The 20,325-nt window shown below is 38.8% G+C and overlaps 1 protein-coding gene across 8 annotated transcripts in view; it reads right to left on the bottom strand.

Moving 5' to 3' along the window:
- Positions 1-20,325, bottom strand: part of ENOX2 (ecto-NOX disulfide-thiol exchanger 2) — a 396,229-nt gene that overhangs the window by 135,556 nt on the left and 240,348 nt on the right. The window lies entirely within an intron of this gene.

Below are 20,325 nucleotides of genomic sequence, written 5' to 3'. Positions count from 1 at the left end.
CAGGAAGTCATAGAATTTGAAAACAGTTTACCAGATGGCATTTTAGTTGGTTTTTTTTTTTTTTTACCTCTTTCTTTCCTCTCTCTCTTCTCACTCCTCCCCTTACTCCCTCAATCCCTCTTTCTCTTCCTTCTTGTTTCTTTTTTTTTTTTTTTTTTTTTATCTTTAATAAATTTTTATGAATGGTAATGGGATGACATTAATAAATCAGGGTACATATATTCAAAGAAAACATGTCTAGGTTATTTTGTCATCAAATTATGTTGCAAACCCCTCGCCCAAAGTCAGATTGTCCTCCGTCACCCTCTATCTAGTTCTCTGTGCCCCTCCCCCTCCCCCTAACTCACCCTCCCTCCCTCCCATGTCCTCCCTCCCCCCCCACCCTTGGTAACCACCACACTCTTGTCCATGTCTCTTAGTCTCATTTTTATGTTCCACCAATGTATGGAATCATGTAGTTCTTGTTTTTTTCTGATTTGCTTATTTCACTCCTTATAATGTTATCAAGATCCCACCATTTTGCTGTAAATGATCCGATGTCATCATTTCTTATGGCTGAGTAGTATTCCATAGTGTATATGTGCCACATCTTCTTTATCCAGTCTTCTATTGAAGGGCTTTTTGGTTGTTTCCATGTCTTGGCCACTGTGAACAGTGCTGCAATGAACATGGGGCTACATGTGTCTTCACGTATCAATGTTTCTGAGGTTTTGGGGTATATACCCAGTAGAGGGATTGCTGGGTCATAAGGTAGTTCTATTTGCAGTTTTTTGAGGAACCACCATACTTTCCTCCATAATGGTTGTACTACTTTACAGTCCCACCAACAGTGAATGAGGGTTCCTTTTTCTCCACAGCCTCTCCAACATTTGCTATTACCCGTCTTGTTGATAATAGCTAATCTAACAGGGGTGAGGTGGTATCTCATTGTAGTTTTGATTTGCATTTCTCTAATAACTAATGAAGCTGAGCATCTTTTCATATATCTGTTGGCCATTTGTATCTCTTCCTGGGAGAAGTGTCTGTTCATGTCCTCTTCCCATTTTTTTATTGGATTGCTTGTTTGTTTGTTGTTGAGTTTTATGAGTTCTTTGTAAATTTTGGATATTAGGCCCTTATCTGAGCTGTCGTTTGAAAATATCAGTTCCCATATAGTTGGCTGTCTGTTTATTTTGATATCAGTTTCTCTTGCTGAGCAAAAACTTTTAATTCTGATGTAGTCCCATTCATTTATCTTTGCCTTCACTTCTCTTGCCATTGGAGTCAAGTTCATAAAATGTTCTTTAAAACCCAGGTCCATGATTTTAGTACCTATGTCTTCTTCTATGTACTTTATTGTTTCAGGTCTTATATTTAGGTCTTTGATCCATTTTGAATTAATTTTAGTACACGGGGACAGGCTGTAGTCGAGTTTCATTCTTTTGCATGTGGCTTTCCAGTTTTCCCAACACCATTTGTTGAAGAGGCTTTCTTTTCTCCATTGTGTGTTGTTGGCCCCTTTATCAAAGATTATTTGACCATATATATGTGGTTTTATTTCTGGGCTTTCTATTCTGTTCCATTGGTCTGAGTGTCTATTTTTCTGCCAATACCATGCTGTTTTAATTATCGTGGCCCTATAATATAGTTTAAAGTCAGGTATTGTAATGCCCCCAGCTTCATTCTTTTTCCTTAGGATTGTTTTGGCTATTCGGGGTTTTTTATAGTTCCATATAAATCTGATGATTTTTTGTTCCATTTCTTTAAAAAATCTCATAGGGATTTTGATGGGAATTGCATTAAAGTTGTATATTGCTTTGGGTAATATGGCCATTTTGATTATATTTATTCTTCCTATCCAAGAACAAGGAATATTTTTCCATCTCATTGTATCTTTTTCGATTTCCCTTAACAATGCTTTGTAATTTTCATTATATAGGTCCTTTACGTTCTTTGTTATGTTTATTCCTAGGTATTTTATTTTTTTTGTTGCAATCGTGAAGGGGATTATTTTTTTGAGTTCGTTTTCTAATATTTCATTGTTGGCATATAGAAAGGCTATGGACTTTTGTATGTTAATTTTGTATCCTGCGACCTTACTGTATTGGTTTATTGTTTCTAATAATCTTTTTGTGGAGTCCTTCGGGTTTTCGATGTATAGGATCATATCATCAGCAAAAAGTGATAGCTTTACTTCTTCTTTTCCGATATGGATGCCTTTTATTTCTTTGTCTTGTCTGATTGCTCTGGCCAGAACTTCTAGCACCACGTTGAATAAGAGTGGAGAGAGTGGACAACCCTGTCTTGTTCCTGATTTAAGGTAGAAAGTCCTCAGTTTTATGCCGTTTAATAGGATGTTGGCTGATGGTTTATCATATATGGCCTTTATCATGTTGAGATATTTTCCTTCTATACCCATTTTGTTGAGAGTCTTAAACATAAAATTGTGTTGTATTTTATCAAAAGCCTTTTCTGCATCTATTGATAAGATCATGTGGTTTTTGTTCTTTGTTTTGTTGATATGGTGTATTACGTTAACCGTTTTGCGTATGTTGAACCATCCTTGAGATTCTGGGATGAATCCCACTTGATCATGATGTATTATTTTTTTAATATGTTGTTGTATTCGGTTTGCCAGTATTTTGTTTAGTATTTTAGCATCTGTATTCATTAGAGATATTGGTCTGTAGTTTTCTTTCTTTGTGCCATCCTTGCCAGGTTTTGGTATGAGGGTTATGTTGGCCTCATAAAATGTGTTTGGAAGTATTGCTTCTTCTTCAATTTTTTGGAAGACTTTGAGTAGAATAGGAACCAAGTCTTCTTTGAATGTTTGATAGAATTCACTAGTATAACTGTCTGGGCCTGGACTTTTATTTTTGGGGAGATTTTTAATAGTTTTTTCTATTTCCTCCCTGCTGATTGGTCTGTTTAGGCTTTCTGCTTCTTCATGACTCAGTCTAGGAAGGTTGTATTGTTCTAGGAATTTATCCATTTCTTCTAGGTTGTTGTATTTGGTGGCATATAATTTTTCATAGTATTCTACAATAATTCTTTGTATTTCTATGATGTCTGTGGTGATCTCTCCTCTTTCATTTTGGATTTTATTTATTTGAGTCCTGTGTCTTTTTTCCTTGGTAAGTCTTGCCAAGGGTTTGTCAATTTTGTTGATCTTTTCAAAGAACCAGCTCCTTGTTTTATTGATTTTTTCTATAGTTTTTCTGTTCTCTATTTCATTTATTTCTGCTCTGATTTTTATTATCTCCTTTCTTCGGCTGGTTTTGGGTTGTCTTTGTTCTTCTTTTTCTAGTTCCTTAAGGTGTGAAGTTAAGTGGTTTACTTCGGCTCTCTCTTGTTTGTTCATATAGGCCTGAAGTGATATGAACTTTCCTCTTATTACTGCTTTTGCTGCATCCCAGAGATTCTGATATGTCGTATTTTCATTTTCATTTGTCTGTATATATCTTTTGATTTCTGCGCTTATTTCTTCTTTGACCCATTCATTTTTTAGAAGTATGTTGTTTAGTTTCCACATTTTTGTGGGTTTTTCCCCCTCTTTCTTGCAGTTGAATTCTAGTTTCAGGGCTTTATGATCAGAAAATATGCTTGGTACAATTTCAATTTTTCTAAATTTGCTGATATTGTCTTTGTGGCCCAACATATGGTCAATTCTTGAGAATGTTCCATGTACACTAGAGAAAAATGTATACTCTGTCGCTTTGGGATGAAGTGTCCTGTAGATGTCTATCATATCCAGGTGTTCTAGTATTTCGTTTAAGGCCATTATATCTTTATTGATTCTCTGTTTGGATGACCGATCTAGAGCTGTCAGCGGTGTATTGAGGTCTCCAAGTATGATTGTATTTTTGTTAGTTTTTGTTTTAAGGTCAATAAGTAGCTGTCTTATATATTTTGGTGCTCCTTTGTTTGGTGCATATATATTAAGGATTGTTATGTCTTCTTGATTCAACTTCCCCTTAATCATTATGAAATGACCATTTTTGTCTCTGAGTACTTTTTCTGTCTTGTAGTCAACATTATTAGATATGAGTATTGCTACACCTGCTTTTTTTTGGGTGTTGTTTGCTTGGAGTATTGTTTTCCAGCCTTTCACTTTGAATTTGTTTTTATCCTTGTTGCTTAGATGTGTTTCTTGTAGGCAGCATATAGTTGGATTTTCTTTTTTAATCCATTCTGCTACTCTGTGTCTTTTTATTGGTAAGTTTAATCCATTTACATTTAGTGTAATTATTGACACTTGTGGGTTCCCTACTGCCATTTTATAAATTGCTTTCTGTTAGTTTTGTATCTAGTTTGATTCTTCTCTTTTGTTTTTCTATCATTTGTTTTTGTTTGTTTGTATTCCATACTTCTTTCCTCTGTTGCTACCTTTTTTAAGTCAAGTGTTTTTGTGGTGGTTTTTTTAAGGGTGGTTACCATTAAGTAATGAAAAGGGTACCTACCATATTCATTGTAGTACCCTATCTTATAAGTATTTCTGCACTTCATCATCCTTTGCTACTGTTAATCTCCATCCTCTCTCCCCTTTTTTTCCTTTGTTGTCACAGTTTAAGTTTGGTTTTATTGTGTTCTTGGTGGAGCTGTTACTTGTGGTGTTGTTTTCTTTTGTTCTTTGAATCTGGTTGGAAAACCCCCCTTAGTATTTCCTGGAGTGGGGGCTTTCTGTTGATAAATTCTCTCATCTTTTCTGTATTTGTGAATGTTTTTATATCTCCTTCATACTTGAAGGATAGCTTTGATGGGTATAGTATTCTTGGCTGAAAGTTCCTCTCTTTCAGGGCTTTAAATATTGGGGTCCACTCTCTTCTAGCTTGTAGAGTTTCTGCTGAGAAATCTGATGATAATCTAATAGGCCTTCCTTTATATGTTGTACTCTTCTTTTCCCTGGCTGCCTTGAGAATTTTTTCTTTGTCATTGGTTTGTGTCATCTTTATTATGATGTGCCTTGGAGTGGGTTTGTTGGGGTTAAGAAAACTTGGTGTTCTGTTTGCTTCTTGAATTTGAGGCTTTAGTTCCTTCCACAGGCTTGGGAAGTTCTCGTCTATTATTTGTTTGAGTATATTCTCCATTCCATTTTCTTTCTCTTCTCCCTCTGATATACCTATTATTCTTATGTTATTCTTTCTGATGGAGTCAGACAATTCCTGTAGGGCTTTCTCGTTTTTTATTATTTTTGAGTCTCTTTCTTCTTCTCTCTGTTGTGCCTCAAGTTGTTTGTCTTCTATTTCACTAATCCTATCTTCAATCTGGGCTGTTCTGTTAGCTAAGCTTGTTACCTCGTTTTTCAGCTCGTGAATTGAGTTTTTCATTTCTGTTTGATTTGTTTTTATAGTTTCAATTTCCTTGGTAATATATTCTTTGTGTTCATTGAGTTGTTTTCTGATCTCCCTATATTGCCTTTCTGTGTTTTCTTGTATATCTCTGAGTATTTTTAAGATTTCTAGTTTAAATTCTCTGTCATTTAGCTCCAAGGCTTCCAATATGTTAAGTCTTTTCTCCATAGATTTTTCCACATCTATTTGTGTTACCTCTCTTTCTTTTGTATCCATAATATTCGATTTCCTCTTTCTTATCGGCATCTGAGGGTGGTCTTATTGATAGCACGCGGGCGCACTCCCTGGCGGCTTGAATGAGTGTCGCTGCGGTAGCTTCCTCCACACCCTCGTCTCTCAGATTCAAGTGATAACAGTCCTTTTGCTTTCAGTTTGTGTGGAACTCCGGAATGCTCCGAGGATAAATTTTTCTGTTTCTAGTTGATAAATTTGTTGTGATTTAGGGGAGAGCTGTCGGACGCGCTTCTCACGGCGCCATTTCCGTGACGTCACTCCCTTGTTTCTTTTTAATAAATATTTTTTTAGAGCAGTATTAGGTTCACAGCAAGGAAAGGTCCAGGGATTTCACATATATACCCTCTGCCCAGACATATGTATAGCTTTCCCCAGTATCAACATCCCCCAGCATAGTGGTACATTTGTTACAACTGATGAACTTAGATTGATTGACACATCATAATCACCCAAAAGCTGTAGTTTTAACACATGAGGGTTCACGCTCGTTTTGTACAATCTATGGGTTTTTCTTTTTCTAGAATGCCATTTAGTTGGAATCGTACAGTATGTAGCTTTTTCAGATTGGCTTCTTTAACTTAGTAATATGCATTTAATTTCTTCTGTGTATTTTCATGCCTTGATAGTTCATTTCTTTTTAGTGCTGTGTTCATTGTCTGGATATACAAAAGTTTATTTATCCATTTACCTACTGAAGAACATTGTAGTTGCTTCTAACTTTTGGCAATTGTGAATAAAACTGCTATAAATATATATTTGTGTGCATATTTTTAAAATTAATTTATTTATTTACTGGGTTTACATAGATTCTAGTGTCTCCCTAAAAGCATCCCTCCTCCCCCCACATTTTTGTGTGGACATAAATTTGCAACTCCTTTGCTATATACCAAGCCTCATAATTACTAGATCATATGACAAAAGCATGTTTAGTTTTGTAAGAATTATCAATCTTTCTTCCAAAGTGGCCATACCATTTTGCATTTCCACCAGCAATGAATGAAGTTCCTGCTGCTCCACATCCTCACCAGTATTTAGTGTCAGTGTTCTGGATTTTGGACATACTTATAGATATGTTAGTGGCATCTTGTTGTTTTAATTGATGTTTAATCTGATGACATGTGATGTTGAGAATTTTTTTCATATGCTTATTTGCTATCTATATATATTTTTTGGTGAGGTATCTATTAAAGTCTTTCACTCATCTTTAAATCAGGATGTTTTCTTACTACTGAGTTTTAGAAGTTCTTTGTATATTATAGATAGTCTTTTATCAGATGCATATACTGCAAATATTTTTTTCCAGTCTGTTGCTTATCTTTTCATTCTGTTGGCATTGTCTATTGTGGAGAAGAAATTTTTTATTTTAATTAAGTCCATCTTATCAATTATTTATTTTATGGACTGTGCCTTTGGTGGTGTATCTAAAGAGTCATCACCCTATACCTAGGGTCATCAAGGTTTTCTCCTTTGTTAACTTACAAGAGTTTTATAGTTTTGTGTTTTACATTTCGGTCTTTAACTCTGAACTGATTTTTGTGAAGGGCATAAGGTCTGTGTCTAATTTTTTTTCTTTTTTTTGGCATGTGGATGTCCAGTTTTTCAGCACTATTTGTTGAGAAGACTATCTTTGATTCATTGTGTTGCATTTGATCCTTTCTCAAAAGATTAGTTGGCTCTATTTATGTGGTTCTATTTCTGGGTGCTCTATTCTGTTCCATTGACTTATTTATCTATTTTCATCAATATCACACATCTTGATAACTGTACCTTTATAGCAAGTTTTATATTTGGGTTGCATTAGTCTCCCAAGTTAGTTCTTCTCTTTCAATATTGCATTGAATATTCTGGGTCCTTTGCTTCTCCACATAAATTTTATTATCAGCTTATTAATATCTACCAAATAACTTATTTGGATTTTGAATGCAATTGCATTGAATCAGTTGGGAAGAACTGACATTTTCACAATATGAAATCTCTTAATTATTTAGTTCTTTTGACTTTGTTCATTAGAGTTTTGTGATTTTCTGGGGTTTTTTTGTTTGTTTTCTTTTCTTCTTCTTTCTTTAAGCATATACATCACAGGACTTGGGATGATTAAACAGGTTCCCATTCTTCTTATAGTCTAGTTGCATATTCAGTGAACTTTTATCTAAACTATTATGCATGCAAACCCAGGAGAGGGGGAAAATCCAAGGACTTTCATAGTAGCAATAAATATGAAAAATATATATTCTTGATTCAATATATCTTTGAGGAAATACTATTGAATAGAACTGAACATACAATCAACATATATTAAATTAGGCAACTGAGTATTTTTAGAATTAGAGGGATACCAGAGAATAAGATAGAAGACATAGTACCTGCATTCAAAGATTATATAATCTAATTGATGAGACTGATGATGAAGGTGATGATGATGATTATTATTGCTACTCTCACCATCTACATTCATTACTACTAGTAATTATTGAACACTTGTCATATGCTAGATAGTAGAGCACTTAGTATGCATTACTCTCATTTAACTTTCAAACAATCCTATGAGATAGGGACTATTTTTATCTCCATTTACTAGATGAGAGACTTTGAAAGGTTGCATATATAGTTCAAGATTACACAGGATGTACACTTTTATCCACTATGTTTTACTATCTCCAATTGAACAAGTAGGAAAAATGAAAAACTTAAATGGTATAGATTCAAAATGTTACTGAAGTTTAAGGAATGAAGAGCTACTTAGCTTGAGTATGTGGGAAAAGCTTCATGGAGAAGATAGAATTTGAAAGAATGGGATAGATTTCTATAGAACATGTTTTGAGTGATAGGCAGTTATTAGAGAGGTAAAAAAGAGGGGGGGGGAGATAATTCAGGTGTATGGATGACATAAACCAAGACATTGAAGTGGGTTATATATGAATGTGCATGTATATACTGCACAGTTAGGAGAGATATAATTATAAGTCATCTTAGCATAAAAGACTTTTATTTTGGCGAGCATAGAGGGAGGTAGGAGAAAAGCCATGGAAAGTTCTTTTTCTATGGATATCTATAGTCAGAAGTATATTTCCCACTTCTTCATTAAGCCTTTTACATCTACTCATGTCATAGCAGCTCTTTATTCCTTAAACTTCAGTAGCTTGCTATTACCTATCAAATCCTTCCAGCCTGGCAATATTAGGGATGATCCTTGTACAGGTTATTTATACAAGTGCTATTTTGGTCATTGAATAGTCATAACAAGCAAAAGTGAATACACAAATACACAAATGCATTATTTCTTTTTTTTTTTTTGTAAATTGTATTCATTACAGTGACACTAGTTATAATCATGTTTATTTCAGGTTCCCAACTCTACAACATTATTTCTGAAGTATTAGGTTTTATTAATTTCCTATGTTGTCTATGACTCCTCTCCATAATCTCCCCTCCCTCACCCTGACACAAACAGAGCAATTGATGATTCTAAACATTCATTACTGCAGTCAGAAGTCACATTTCAGAACTGGTGATTTCTTCATCTATAGAAACTCTAATCCTCACACTCAGTTTTCAGTGATCTCCCATGAAAGTATAGAAGGCTAAAAATACCTTCCTTGTAAATATTATCAGGAAAACAAACATGGGGAATCAAATATTTTTGGGTCAATAGCTTATATAGTGATTAGTAGGTTCTAGACTCCAGTCCTTATCCAGAGGAGACAAGTTTTTAGGGAATATTGTAGCTAGAAGGAACCTTTAGGGATTACTGTTTCTGCACTTTCATTTTCTCTAGTGGTTGGAGAATGACTCCCAAAGGAAAAAGCTAGGTTCGGAAGAATTGGTCTCCAACAGCAAAATAAATAAATAAGTAAATAAATGATAAAAAATTGCAACAGTCTGGCTACTCATTGGCTCTGCAGTCCTGGGAAATATAAGAAAATCAAGAATTAGTCTCAATAAATTTTTTGAGATAAAAAAATTAGAATTTACAATGGACCAACCTAGCCAAACTCTGAACCTATTTGGTGGGTGTAGAGAGAGAATTAAATCACCAGTTATTTTCAAGGACAGCAACGAATTACTATCTTCACAATATATAATAATTCAAAACGCCTGTTAAATGTTATCAAATAGAGTTCTTACTAGACTTGTTTACATGAACAGAAAAGGAACATGTGTAATTAATAGCAGTATTTTGCTACAATGAATTTGGTTCTTAAATTCTTAAGGAATTCTGCCTTAAAAGTCTTTCTCATCTCCTTCCCCTCCCCCAACACTTATCTCCATCTGTCAAATTCTACTCCTTTTAAAGATTTTATTTATTCATTATAGAGAGGGGAGAGAGAGGGAGAGAGAGAGAGGGAGAGGGAGGGAGAGAGAGAGAGAGAGAGAGAAGGGGGGAGGAGCAGAAAGCATCAACTCCCATATGTGCCTTGACCAAGCAAGGCCAGGGTTTTGAACCGGCAACCTCAGCGTTTCCAGGTTGACATTTTATCCACTGCGCCACCACAGGTCAGGCAAATTCTACTCCTTTTATAAGAGTCATCTCAGTGTCACTTTGTCTGTGAAGCCACCTCACTGGAATTAATTACTCCTTCCTATGTATTCTCATAACATTATATCTAGAATTTGATTTTTGCTTTTTCTCTCACTCCTCCTGAAACCAAACTTCTATTTTACTATATGCCAGATTATATGCTAGTGACTAAGAATTCAGAAATGAAAACAAAACCAAACCTCATTTACTACTATGGAAGGACTCACAGTATAATATGAGACATGACATCTAAACAACCAATACAAATTATTGACTAAGTGCTGTAGTAAAACTATGAGTAAAGTGCTATGAGAACAGAAGTATAATTAAATCTGATGGAATGAGTTTGGATGGATGTGTTTGTGCTTGGTGGGTGGGTGGGGGGATGGGTGGAGGAGATGAGAAATACCAGGGAAGTCTTCACTGCTAAGAATTATATATTTGGAATGCGTCTTTAATGTGGGATAAGACTTTCTTCCATGTAGTGAATGGAGAATTAGTGCTGAAGAGCATTCCAGGAAGCAAGGACAACTGAACACTTATCATTGACTGCCTTTTATTGTAGTCATTGGATACGTGTCTCTCTTCTGCTAGCCTGCATGCTCGTTTATAATTCTTTGTATTTTTGTGGTATTGTCACTTTTCTTTTGCTTCTAATTTTATTTATTTAGATTATAGAATGGGTTTTGGGCATCTATGTTTCCCTATTTCTTAGTTCAGTATCTGGTATAAAGCAGGTATTCAAGAAATATTTGGATGAATGAATTAAGAATATCAACATATTGATTTGGGACACAAAAAGCAATTTACACAATGATATTCATTGATTATTTGTATACCTTTTTGGAATGATATATTATCTTAAAAGGAATGGTATAATTGCTAAACTGATTTTTTCTCTGTAGGACAAATGAATTTACATGAGGAAATTACTTACAGTTATAACGAAGGATAGATTTACCCAAGTAATAATTCAGTTTAATCTTATTAGGTACAATTTTTTTCTCATATAGACATAGTCATACATATGTGCCAGCTTGTAAATTTTTACTTTTAAAGAGAAATCCTAGGTGATCATCTCAGGCAGCAATCTGGAATTAAGTTTTGCACTAATAGAACATACTGTGGTAAACATCTGTTTGGAATTACCACTTAATGGTGGAAAAGTTAAATCCTGGCCTGATTCACCTTCCAGACTAAAAATGGACATCCATAAATTTATTTGTTTTATAAAAGTAGTTAAATGTCATTAAATGAAAATGTTTCTCATTTCCCTACTAGTCCTACACTCACTGGTAGTAGCCAAGACTATTCAGAAGGCAACTGCTAGTGGTTGATAAATAGTCTTCAAAATACCTCACCTAAATCTGAAGAACATATACTGCTATGCTGGTTCTCTTGTTTTGACTGTGTGACAACTACACAAGAGATTATAGGTTGTAAAGTATTTGCAAATGAGTGTCTTCTAGGTAAATTGATTGTAGATATGGCACTTTGAAATAAAATTTCATTAGCACCAAAATAATAAAAGTTTTAAAAGTGATTGTTGGCTTTAAGTTGGTAACACTCCATGACTATTAAATTCCTTCCATTGAATTGTTTGTACTTAACTGATTAGTGAATTACTGTCAAACTTATTTGATCCTAAGGACCATGCACACACACACATTCTGTGATACACCCATCCTGTAGTCAAATGTTTCCTTTATTTCCTTTGAAACAAGTTTAGTATGATGATGCCATCTCACCAACTACAGTCTTTTGTTAAGAGAAAAGCTTTCCTTTTCTGACAATTTACTCTCTATAATTACTTTTTATGTCCGGGATTATATCCATTGGTTTTTATGCTTGCTATAATTTTGTTGCACAGTATTTTACAAAGTTGAGAGAGGATTTTGTCAACAAGCATTTATTGAAAGTCTGTTAAGAGTGGGAAGCAATTCTGCTTAGTGCTCATGAACATGGCTTTGAGAGTCAGATGGCTCTAGTTCTACTACTTAGTAACTATAATGTGCTCATTCTCTTTTCTAATTTTTTCTCAATTGGTTGGTCTGCCTTCCAACCTTCTTTCCACATTTATCATACATTTATTGAATATTTTCTATGTGTCAGGCACTGTTCTAGTTGTTGAAGACATTACAATGAGTGAAACATATCTCACCTTTGGTCTTCTGAAGCTATACTCCAATGCAGGAGAATTAAAATACAAATTAATATAAAATAATTTCATATTGTGGTAAGTGCTCTGAATAAATAATTGGGTTTGATGAGAAAAAAGGCAAATGAAAAAATTATCAAAATAACAGCATCAACCTGATAGGTTTATTAAAGATTAAATTAGATAATGTGGGTAAACAATTTAGTATGGCTTCTGGCTCACACTGAGCACTTGGTAAGTGGTAATAATAACATGGTAATAATTCAATTGATGATGGTGAAGTAGTTCCAACCCTTGAAGGGCTTGAAGTCTACTGAATGACACAGAATATATAGGAATTATTACAATACATCCTATAGGTATGAAACTGAGGCACAAATACTTTAATCAACTCAATATCACACAGCTAAAAGTGGTAGAATAAAAAATATTTACCCAGGTAGCTCTGATGCCAATGCCCATAGTCTTATTAGTCACAATAAACTCTCTCTCAAAGAGCCCCTTTATTTTCTGTTCTCCTAGCTCATTGAACACATTACTATTATAACCCTTACCAGATTATATTTTTATCATCTCTTTATACATATATATATCCCCTTATACTCTGAAATACCTTATTCCTCTTGGCTATTCCTAGTAGTTAGATACCATGTCTGACAAGGAGTAGATGTTCAATAAACTATTTTAAACAAATGAATGAAGAAATATATGAATATATATGAGAGTCCTGCAGACATTCTTCTTTCTAGAAGCAGGTGCCAAGCTATTCTGAATGTGATACTACTCTTTGTTATAATAAGATAAAATCTCTGTTGGTAGTTTTCTTCTGAGGACAGAATATTAAACATTTTATATGAAGAGTGAGAGGGAGATAAACTGATGATAATTTGAGGTATTAAAATCCTAACATGCTGATAATATGAGAAAATCACAATTACAGAAATATGAACTTTAAGGAAGATAAAACTGGAGGTGGAGGAAATGAGTGGATTATTTTTTTGATAATTTAAGGCAATTCAATGTACCAAAATTAATGTCCTCCTAGCTGCCATATTAGTCAATTCCTTGAGGACAGGGAATATAAATCTCATTTACATTTGTATATTCTACAGTGACTTGCTCAAAGTAGGTGCCATAGTGTACTTTTAAAGTGAACTCTGGGCCCTGGCCGGTTGGCTCAGCGGTAGAGCGTCGGCCTGGCGTGCGGGGGACCAGGGTTCGATTCCTGGCCAGGGCACATAGGAGAAGCGCCCATCTGCTTCTCCACCCCTCCCCCTCTCCTTCCTCTCTGTCTCTCTCTTCCCCTCCCGCAGCCAAGGCTCCATTGGAGCAAAGATGGCCCGGGCGCTGGGGATGGCTCCTTGGCCTCTGCCCCAGGCGCTAGAGTGGCTCTGGTCGCGGCAGAGCGCCGTCCCGGAGGAGAAGAGCATCGCCCCCTGGTGGGCAGAGCATCGCCCCTGGTGGGCGTGCCAGGTGGATCCTGGTTGGGCGCATGCGGGAGTCTGTCTGACTGTCTCTCCCCATTTCCAGCTTCAGAAAAATACAAAAGAAAAAGTGAACTCTGCAAGAACTTAGCAATTGCACAAAGTCTGGCTTATTTGCAATGCCTATTTCATAGACCCACATCCACATAAAATCTCTTTGCATTGTGTGGTCCTGAACTGTGGACCTAGCTCTCTAGTCATTTCTGTAAAGGGAAGATAGTGGTCCAAAGCTGTGTGAGACATTATACCTCTGGAATGTACCAGGACTTATATAAATGATGAATAATAGTATTAATGATAGTAATTATAGCAAGACTAATAACAGTTAACATTTAATACTTACATGTGCCTGGCACTTTTCTAGGCATTTAATGTACATCAATTTAAAAGTCACAACAACCTATGAAGTACAACCTCTCATTCCTGTCATTATCCCCATTTTACTGCTGAGGTACCAGAAATAGAGAGTTTAAACAATCTATTCATGGTCATACAGCTACATTGCAGTGGAGTTAGGATTCAAACCCAGGCAGTTTGGTTCCACAATTAATGCTCTTACTATTATTTTATACTAAATTAGGGAAGTTATAAAGTTATAGAATATTTGAGCAAGGAGGGCTATAGAGCTCATCATTATAGAGATGGGGGCTCCCATCTATTGCAGTGGTTCTTAACTGTGGCTAATTCCCCCCCAGGGGACATTTGGTAATTTTTGGAAATATCTTTGGTTGTCACAATTGGGGGCTGGGAGGTGCTACTGACATCTAGTGCATAGAGGCCAGGGATACTGTTGAACATTCAACAGTGTACAAGACAGCCACCTATACCCTCCTTCAACAGCAAACAAATATCTGGCCCAAAATGTCAATAATGCCAATGTTGAGGAACCTTGATCTATTAGGGAAATTTTCATATGTTCTTACTGGAGAGACACTTATACCTTCAGTTTCTCAAAACCACTTCTACCCACCACATGTGCAGCCAATTCCAATGTTAGATTCAGGGAGTACTGGGGCTGCCAAAGAGTGTAACTATTGAAGGAACAGTAAGTGCTGATATGGCTCCTGTGAGGCTGGGAACAAAGAAGGTCAGAGATCCTTATCAGAAGTTTAGGTTTGAAATTCGCCACTAAGCTAAAACCGGCCCCTGTTGCTATGTCGGCCCCTGTTGCTATGCTGCATGCGACCTCCCTAGCCAATAGCTAAACTACCACATTTGCTTCTGTATTATGCTTGCTCACTTAGGATATATAAAGGCCTGGCTGTAAGCTCCAGGTGCGGCTTCCATTTGCAGCTCCTCGTGGGCATGGTGTCTCCACCGGAAGGACAGCTCGAGCTGAGTAAGTATTCATGGAGGATCCTCATTTGGTTTGGCTTTTGGGCTCCGGAGCGCACATTCCTGAGGTGGTAGGTGGGACGCCGCTCTCTGAAATTTGGATATTTGGATTTGTTAACTCTGGGAGTGACCAGTCACATTAGGAATCTGTTTTGCGCTGTGCTGCGTTTTGTCTGAGCTCAAATGACTGAGTTGAGTGTGAGAGAGACAAGTGTGTTCCTTGTGTTAATAGTGTGTGTTGCCTGTATCCTACCCTTTCTCATTATTCCTGAGTCATCTAGGATGGGACAACAGGAGTCTGTGCCAGGATCCCTGCTCAAGTGCCCGTTGAAGAATTTTTCTGATTTCCAGAAGAGGGCTCAGGGGTACGGAGGTCCACAGCCAAGTCCAGGCTTCCTCCGGACCTTGAGCCAGCTGGAATGGCCTACATTTAATGTAGGACGGCCCACAGAGGGCACTTTTGACCTTCCAATTTTGTTTGCTGTCAGAGCCATGGTCTATAGGGCTCCCCACCCAGACCAATACCTGTATATGGATGTGTGGGTAGATACAGCTATTTTGCCTCCTCCTCTGGGAGGGCAGCCATTTTGCCTCCTCCTCCGGGAGGGCAGCCATTTTGCCTCCTCCTCTGGGAGGGCAGTCATTTTGCCTCCTCCTCCAGGAGGCGCAGCCATTTTGCCTCTCTGGGAGGCGTGGCCAGCACCAGATGCTGGCCCATGGGCACCTCCTCACCTCATCTATGTGCCTTTTTTTTCCCACTAGTGATTTATACAATTGGAAACACCAGAATCCCCCATTTTCCGAGAAACCTCAGGGACTAATATCTCTCCTTGAGACCATTTTTAGGACCCATCAGCCCACATGGGACAATTGTCAGCAGATTTTACAAACCCTCTGAAGAAAGGGACAGAATAATGAGAGAAGCTGCTAAGGCAGTATTAGGCGAAGAAAGGGAAACTTGGGAGGGAAGAAGGGAAATAGATGATGTTCTACCATCTCAACCTCCTACCTGGGACCCTAATACCGCTGGGGGAAGGGACGTGCTCCTCCAGTATCACCGGGCTCTGTTGAGGGGGCTCAAGGCAGCAGCTAGAAAGTCAACCAACTTTAGCAAAGTAAGTGAAGTCATCCAGGGAAGAGAGGAATCCCCAGCAGCCTTTCTAGAGAGACTCATAGAGGCTTATAGAGTATATACCCCTCTAGATCCTGAGGCAGAAGAGAATAGGAGACTAGTAAATATAGCCTTTGTGACTCAGGCCGCTTCAGACATTAGGAAAAAGCTTCAGAAGATAGAGGGATTTAAAAGAGAGAATAGCCCAGAAGGTGTATGTCAATAGGGATGATCTGGAGGTTGGCAGGGCGAAGGAAGTTGCCAAAATTCTGATTGCTGCCACTGCCCAGAAACCTCCTCCCAAAGGGAAGGGGGGACAGCAAAAGGGCCAGGGACGGCGAATAGAAAAAGATCAATGTGCCTATTGTAAGGAGAAAGGACACTGGAAAAGAGAGTGTCCAAGGTTGAAGGCCAACAGCCAAAGGCCAAGACAAGCCCCAGAAGTATTGCTCCAAACCTTAGACTGACGGGGCCAGGGCTCCATTCCTGTCAGCTCCCAGGAGCCCATGGTCACCTTAACAGTCGAAGGAAAGCCAATAGACTTCCTAGTCAATATGGGAGCCACCTACTCAGTCCTAAAGAAACCACAGGGCCAGATGCAGAAGACAACTACTAAGATAATAGGGACAATGGACAAAGCAGAAGCCTACCCATGGGCCACTGCAAGAATTACTGACTTAGGTCGAGGCACCATCACCCACTGCTTGGAAGGGACTTATTGCAGAAACTTCAGGCCACTATAACCTTCCAACAGGAGGAAAGCCCTATGGGGAACAAAGAGGCAGAGGTCAGCATGGAAGTAACTGTCTCACTGTCTGAAGAATACTTACTTGCCACCATCCTAGAAGGTAAGGAGGCCAAGGAAAGGGTTCCAGACGCCCTGCGTGCCTGGGTACCTGAGGTTTGGGCGGAAACCAACCCCCCAGGTTTGGCTGCTCACCAACCGCCTGTCCTGGTGCAACTGCTTAGCACTGCTAGACCGGTTAGGATCAGGCAGTACCTGGTCCCAGCCCAAGCTAAACAGGGAATCGCCCGGCACTTGCAACGCCTGCTGGAGGCAGGCATCCTCCGAAGGTGCCAATCAGCCTGGAACACCCCGCTGCTTCCGGTCCAGAAACTGGGGAGCCAAGACTATCGTCCGTCCAGGAGGTGAATGCACAGGTAGAGACTATTCATCCCACGGTATACCTTACTAAGTTCATTGCCCCCAACCCATACCTATTATTCTGTCCTGGATTTGAAGGATGCCTTCTTTTGTATTCCCCTGGCACCTCAGAGCCAAGAGATCTTTGCCTTTGAATGGAATGACCCAGATAATGGACTGGTGGGGCAGTTCACTTGGACCAGACTACCACAAGGGTTTAAGAATTCCCCCACCATTTTTAATGAAACCCTCAGCAAAGATCTGCAGGTTTTCCGCTCCTCCTATCCATTGATCGTACTGCTCCAGTATGTGGATGACATCCTCATAGCTGCCAAGGACAAAGGAGAGTGTGAGGAAGCCACTTCGGACCTGCTACAAGATCTCGGGCGAATGGGGTATCAAGTCTCCACCAAAAGACCCAGATTGTGACGCAAACTGTAAGTTATTTGGGTTATAACTTACAGGGAGGGCAAAGGACATTGTCCAGCCAGCGAATTCAGACGGTCTTGCAGATCCCCGAGCCTACTAACAAGAGACAGGTACGAGAATTCCTAGGTGTAGTAGGATACTGCCGACTGTGGATATTAGGCTTTGCAGAACTAGCTAGACCTCTACATGAACTACCCAGGGGAAAGGAAGAACAATTCATATGGACAGATAAGGAAAAGCAAGCATTCCAAGTGCTTAAAGAGGCCCTGGTGACTGCCCCAGCTTTGGCCCTGCCAGATCTGGCCAAACCCTTTCAGCTATTTATAGCAGAAAGGGGTGGGGTAGCCTTAGGAGTGCTGAGCCAGGAACTTGGGCCGTGGAAGAGGCCTGTTGCCTATCTGTCCAAGAGACTTGATCCTGTAGTCTCAGGATGGCCAACATGTCTGAGGGCACTTGCTGCCACCTCCATACTAGTCAAGGAGGCTAGTAAATTAACTTTAGGGCAGGACATCAAAGTCATTGGGGAACACTATGTAGAGCAAGTGCTGCAAGCACCTGCTGATAGGTGGCTATCTAATGTGTGGCTAACGCAGTATCAGGCTCAGCTGCTGAACCCTCCATCTGTTCAGTTCCTCAAAACTGCTGCCCTGAACCCAGCGACTCCACTTTGGTCCACAGTTGCAAACAAATCCTTGACACAGTAACTGGCTCCCACCCGGACTTAAGGGATCAAGCATATAGGAAGGCAGACCTGACCCTCTTTACAGACGGGAGCAGTTTTATTAAGGATGGACAGCGACATGCAGGGGCATCAGTGGCCAGAGAAAATAAGGTTCTGTGGCAGAAAGCACTGCCTGCAGGAACATCTGCACAAAGGGTGGAGCTAATAGGACTAACCCGAGCCTTACAGATAGCAGAGGGAAAAGTTGCCAGCATCTACACTGGCAGCCGGTATGCATTCGCCACTGCCCATGTCCATGGATCCATATACAAGGAGAGAGGCTTACTGACAGCAGGGGGGAAAGACATTAAAAATCGCAATGAAATTCTTGCCCTCCTAAATGCCATTTGGCTACCTACCAAAGTTGCCATCATCCACTGCAAAGGACACCAGAAAGGGGACTTGCCTATCGTAAAGGGTAACAACCTAGCAGACTCAGCTGCAAGAGAGGCAGCCACTAGGCCACAAGAAAGCCTTCTGCCATTGCTGCCTAAGCCAACGCTACCTCAGGATCCTAGATATTCCTCAGAAGAAGAGCAGGAAGAGATGCAGTTGAAAGGGAAGAAAAATCAGCAGGGATAGATAGAGCTTCCTGACTCCCGGCTCTATTTACCCCAGGGAATAGTAGAAGATATTCATACTAGTACCCATCTAGGACAAAACAAGCTAGAACAACTTATCAGGAAATATTATGTAGGGCCCAACATCAGGGATATTGTCCACTCCATTGTCTCGAGGTGCAGCATCTGTGCCAGAGTAAATGCGCAGAATAAGAAGCTACCCCCCCCCCTTTTGTGAGGTATCGGGGGAAAGCTCCAGGAGAACTGTAGGAAATAAATTTCACAGAGATGACCCCTGGGAAGTCAGGTTATAAGTATCTATTAGTATTATTAAACACCTTCTCAGGATAGGTGGAAGCATTCCCCACACGAGGAGAGGCTGCTTCCTTAGTCTGCAGTCTTATTAAGGGAAATCACACCTAGATATGGCATTCCCCTAGCCCTAGGATCAGACAATTAGACCTGCATTCATATCCAGAATATCTCAAGAATTAGCCACTAAGTTAGGTATTAATTAGAAATTGCATTGCATTTATAGGTCCCCAAGTTCAGCACAGATAGAAAGAATGAACAGGATTTTGAAGGAAACTATAATTAAGCTAAGAAGGGAGACCGGCGAAAACTAGGTTGAGCTCCTCCCTTTCGCCCTTTTTAGAACCAGATGTACCCCCTATCTCAATAAATAGACCCCTTATGAAATCTTATTTGGGCAACCTGTGCCCTTTGTACCTTAATTGTCACTAAAGGTTAAAGATTTTTAAATCAAGAGTTTTGACTAGAAAGGAATTGTATGGTTTTGATAATAGAAAGTATGAAGTGTAGAGGTACTTTTGAAAAGAAAAGGGAAAAGCAAGTTGTTATGAAGGCCAGTTATTTCTGGATAAGAAAGTGCATAAAAGTTGAAGTTTTATGTAAGTTGCAGAAGGTTTATGTAAGTTGCAGAAGGTTTGTGCAAGTTGTAAGAAGTTAGTGCAGAGAAGAAAAATACAAGGCAGGACACGTTCCTTGTGTATCAGCCCTGCCGATATTGCAAGAAAGTAGTTTATTATCTTAAAACAGTGTGTGCTTGTGTACTTTTGCAAAGATATTGTACAAATGTGCTGAAAAGATTATAACCTTGTAGGTTTTGCCTATAAATACCCCTCTCCCTCTGAACTCATTGCTGACCATTGTGAGAGGCGTAGTAGGCTAATCACTAGCCAGTGTATAAGACCCAATTAGCTTATAGCTACAGCTAAAGTAGAAAATTCTCATGAGTCCCAGCCTTATACCATTCTCCCCACTGATGAAGAATCAAGGG

Source organism: Saccopteryx bilineata, chromosome X (assembly GCF_036850765.1).
Source record: "Saccopteryx bilineata isolate mSacBil1 chromosome X, mSacBil1_pri_phased_curated, whole genome shotgun sequence".
Lineage (NCBI taxonomy): Eukaryota > Metazoa > Chordata > Mammalia > Chiroptera > Emballonuridae > Saccopteryx > Saccopteryx bilineata.
Note: the sequence above shows the minus strand (reverse complement) of the source record. Positions and strands in the feature narration are given on the sequence as shown.